Source organism: Diceros bicornis, chromosome X (assembly GCF_020826845.1).
Source record: "Diceros bicornis minor isolate mBicDic1 chromosome X, mDicBic1.mat.cur, whole genome shotgun sequence".
Classification (NCBI taxonomy): domain Eukaryota; kingdom Metazoa; phylum Chordata; class Mammalia; order Perissodactyla; family Rhinocerotidae; genus Diceros; species Diceros bicornis.
This window is the reverse complement of record NC_080781.1, coordinates 94,948,780-94,954,126: the sequence shown is the minus strand read 5'-3', so window position 1 is coordinate 94,954,126 and position 5,347 is coordinate 94,948,780.

Sequence of the window (5,347 nt, the reverse complement as noted above, 5' to 3'; positions counted from 1 at the left end):
CCTAATAATTAGTGATGTCAAACATCTTTTCATGTGCCTGTTGTCCATCTGTATATTTTCCTCGGAAAAACGTCTGTTCATATCCTCCGCCCATTTTTTGATCAGGTGTTTGTTTTTTTGTTGTTGTTGAGTTGTATGAGTTCTTTATATGATTTGGAAATTAACCTCTGGTCAGATATATGGTTTGCAAATATTTTCTCCCAGTTGGTGGCCTGTCTTTTCATTTTGTTGATGGTTTCTTTCACCATGCAGAAGCTTTTTAGTTTGATGTAGTCCCATTTGTTTATTTTTTCCTCTTGTTTCCCTTGCCTGAGTAGACATGGTATTCAAAAAGATACCACTAAGACCAATGTCAAAGAGCACACTGCCTATGTTTTCTTCTAGGAGTTTTATGGTTTTGGGTCTTACATTCAAGTCTCTAATCCATTTTGAGTTAATTTTTCTGTATGATGTAAGATAATGGTCTACTTTCATTCTTTTGCATGTGGCTGTCCAGTTTTCCCAACACCATTTATTGAAAAGACTTTCCTTTCTCCATTGTATGTTCTTGGCTCCTTTGTTGAAGAAAGAGAAATCAAGAATACAATCCCATTTACAATTGCAACAAAAATAATAAAATACCTAGGAATAAATTTTACCAAGGAGGTGAAAGACCTATACACTGAAATCTATAAGACATCATTGAAAACAATGGAAGAAGACATAAAGAAATGGAATGATAATTCCGTGCTTATGGATTGGAAGAATAAACATAGGTAAAATGTCCACATTACCTAAAGTAATCTACAGAGTCAATGAAATCCTACTCAGAATCCCAATGACATTCTTCACGGAAATAGAACAAAGAATCCTAAAATTTATATGGAACAACAAAAGACCTCGAATAGCCAAAGCAACCCTGAGAAAAAAGAACAAAGTTGGAGGTATCACACTCCCCAAATTCAAAATATACTACAATTACTGTAGTAATCAATGCAGCATGGTACTGGCAGAAAAACAGACACACAGATATAGGGAACAAAATTGGGAGCCAGAAATAAAACCACACATCTATGGACAGCTAATCTTCCACAAAACGTCTTTAAGATATAGAAACTGGGAAGAACCCCAGATCTCCTGACCCTCAATTCTGATAACTTACAGTCAATGATAATCCATTTTTCAACACCGCCAAGTGTTCTGCTAAGCCCTATATATGTGTTATCCAAATGAAACCCCATCAACAGCCCTATCAATTGCCATTCTCATTTTAAAGATGGATAATGAAATCTTGGAAGAGTTACTGTACCTGGCCAAGGTCATGTAGCTACTAAGTGGTAAAGCCATAAAGCTGGGGACCTAATCTTAAGATATCTGATGCCATTATCCCATCTACCAAAAGATGACATTGCACTGCAAAAATGAAAAGTCATGGCTGGTCTACTTCTTTACCTGCAATTAGAACATAAGAAAGAAACATCTACAAAAGAAAACAGAAAAACAAAACAAAACAAAACAACTAAAGCAAAGCCAATAAACCAAAAACTATGATTGCACACCAAGTGTCATGAAGACAAGTAAGACTTGTCTGATAAGGTGACCAGAGATGTGAATTAAGTAAAGAAGGTGGTTATAGGGATATCTGGGGTCAGGCTGTTACATGAAAACACATAATGGCATGGGAGCATGCTTGGTGAGTTACCGGTTGTGGAACAAAAAAGAGGCTCACGTGGCTGGAGAAAAATTCATTTGTTCTTTCAACAAATATTCAAGTATCCATTGAACCAGGCACTACTATAGGCACTTGGGATACCTTAACGAACAATAAACAAGGATTTCTGCCCTCTTGGAATTTATATTTTTCCACTATGGGAGATGGACAATTAAAAAACCAGCATATGAATAAAATACTGTATTCCAAAAGGTGGTAAATAATGTGGAAAAGAAAAAGAAACAAATAGGGAAGAAGTGGAATCAGGAGTGTGGGGTGAGGGTTGGAAACCAACAAATATTAGCTATCCTTGTAACTGATAGGACTGTTATTACATGGACGGAAATTTTCTCCTTTGCGCTGCTTTTGTCACGTGTCAATGTAAATGCTATGCTGGCTTCACTGCCCAGAGGTCAGAACACATTTTTCCTATCTTTGGTGGGGACTCGACTCCTTGTTTAATGTATCAGAGCACCAGGGACACTAACATCAGACAATTTTTTGTCATCAAGCGGCCACTCATGTTTAACACCTCGTGCAGCATAGCCAATAATTTTGAACATTAGTTCTCTGGTTTTGAGACCCGGCCTGGCAGAAACCCTGGCAGGGCAGTGCCCAGGCCACAAGCGGAGACACTGTGCCTCGCTTTCCACCGAAGGAGATCTAAGCCGGTGGGGGGCGCGCGTGTAATGACAATCCTTTCATCCCTGCCAGGATCGACAGAACTCTATTCCTCAGGGCGGGTCACGAGTCTGGCCCCGCCTCCCGGGACAGAGCTGATTGATTGAAAGGGGATCGTCTGACCTAAGCTGCACCATTGAAGTCCTCTTCCGGCTAGTTTAAGTTTGAGAAGGAATCTTTAAGACGCCGAGCGCTATCAAGATTAGGTCTTGTTTGTGGGAAGCTCACAAGAGAAGGTGAGGGGCTCCCACTGGTGAGGTCTTGAACGGCTTCCAAGTTTTCCCCAACTCTTCTTCCAATTATGTAAATTACAACAGTATCCTTTCTGTAACTTACACCTATATTAGCGTAAATTACCCAGGGTCAAGGTTTAGGGATTAGTAAAAAAGGCAATCCAGCTGGACTGCTTAGTAATCCATTCTCCTCTCCACCGTCTATGCATCCCTCTATCCTCACGTGTAATTCGCTTCAATTGTATGGCTAATTATTTCATGCTCCCTCTTTAAAATCCCTCAGCCTTTCTCTTCTTAAAAAAAATACATTTCGTTTTGTTTGCGCTTAGTTTTGATATCCGACACTTTAAATTGTAAATGTTGAATTATATATATATTTCTCTTTCTATTGCATTTCATGTCTTTTATATGTAAAAATGCTTTTCTCATACTAAGAGGGAAATACGTTCATCCACATCTTGGAGATGACTAGTTTCATTTCTTGTAATAGGCTCTCTAAAGAAATTTGAATTCCTTTTTTAATGGATGACTGTGATAGAAGCATTTATCCATCTTTCTATCCATCCTCCTAACTATATTTTAGTTGGTTAAACTGTTATTAAACAGTGTCGCTTATAGGATAACCATTCCTTTAACTACTGATTTTGGCTTTTTTAATTCTTTATTTTGAAATAATTTTAGACTTAAAGAAAGGTTGCAAAAAATAGTACAGAAAGTCTTCACCCAGATTTCCGTAATGTTAACATCTCATATAACCTTAGAAAAATCAGCCAAACTAGGAAGTTAACATTGATGCGGTACTACTAACTAATCTAGATACTTTATTTGAATTTCACCAGTTGTCCCACTAATGTCCTTTTTCTCTTCAAGGATCCCATTCAGGATATTGAATTGCATTTGGCCGTCATTTCTCCTTAGTCTCCTCCGGGCTGACCGTTCCTCAGTCTTCCTGGGTCTGGCACAACCCTGACACTTTTGAAGATACAGGTCAGGTACTTCATAGACTGTCAACTTGGCTTTGACTGATGTTTTCTTCTGATTAGATTGAACTTATACATTTTTAGCAAGAATACCTGTTTTATTCTCCTCCCCTTCACTCCACTGGTGATGGAGGGATTTCCACGCTAGTGTTATGGGTGTGGCTGAACACATCATACCCGACACTGGACAGGTGAGATCCGTAGCAGTTTATTAGTAACATTTACTCACAGCCTGGAGGCGGAAGGACACTACACACCAGGTAGAGCCTCACGGTGCCACGCTCTGGAAGAGGGTGAAGAAGCAGGGGCTGTGGGGGGGGGGGGGGGGCAGCCTTTGTAGTAACAAGAGGATGAAGCGACCCTTGGTTTACCTAGGAGAATGTAATTGGCTTGTTTGAATAATTCTGTGGGCTGGTGGGGAACTGAAACCTGCTACTCAGGGATAAGCAGGCACAGTGCCCAGTTCCCGTGATAAGAAAGGTTCTTTGGCTAAGGGACCTTATTCAAGGGAGCACAGTAAGGAGGAGAAGCTGTAGTTAGACTGTTCGAGGCCCTCTGGATTTTCCCTAGATGTTAAGGCATACATATTATTGGGCCTTATTTTAGGTCTTATACCGCAATACTGCAAAAGTGATTTTGTTCTCTTCTCTGTGCCTCATGTCAGGGGTACACGATGTCCTTATGTTGTATTACTGATAATATTCATCTTGATCCCTTGATTAAGATGGTGGCAATTACGTTGCTCCATTGTAATGGTACTATTTTCCCATTTGTAAGTAATAAATATCATCTAGGAAATACTTTGACTATGAAAATATCCTATTTCTTCTCAGACTTTTTATTCACTACTTTTATAATCCGTCTGGGAAGCTTACCTACAACAATTATTGTGGTGACTAATGGTGACTTTCTATTTTCTTCATTCCTACTACATTTATGCATTGGAATTCTCCTGAAAAGCTGTCCTTTCTCCCTCATTCACTTATTTATACATTTTCAAGTTATTTATAAAAATTATTTTATAAAATTTATTTCAAATTATTTGTATCAGTATTGAATCATGAACTATGTTTTACTATGGGTTATAATCAAATTATATCATTATTGATTTTGTTCCTTGGATTGTTCCAGCTTTGGTTATTGGGATCTCCTTTTGGTTGGTTCTGTGTTCTTTCGACATGACCCTATCCTTTTTTGTATATTTCCTTCCTTACTATAAGATGTTCTTGTTCATCTGGTGTTTTTTTTCCCACCCCAGCCCTGGAATCAAGCCACTTCTGCAAGGGGCCCTAGTTCGTTTTCTTGGAGAATGACATTTAGAAATTAATATCTCAATGTGTTTTTCATTGCTACTGGGGTTTCATTGCTGCTAGGCCATCTCTGTCTTCAAAACTAGGAAATATATTGTATGTATAATCACCCGTGCTTACAGATACATCTACATTTATTTCTGTACCTACCTATATGTATAGATACTAAAAGCCAGGAGCTCATACTGACGCTTCTGATTTCAATCCATTCCAGCTTTATTTGTAACTTCTTTATCTGACCTTGCTCTCATTATCTACAAGATTTACTTCCTGATGTATACATAAAGTACTTGCAGAAATGCTACCCAATACCCCTGTTAGAAATAGGTTTACTAACTTGTATTTGAGTACAGTTCTTTTTGTCTTTAGCCTCAGAGGGTGCAGTCAAAATACTGTTTTCTCAGGTTTCCTAGCTTAGCTATTCTTCCTCACCTCTTCGGTGTGGTTAAGATA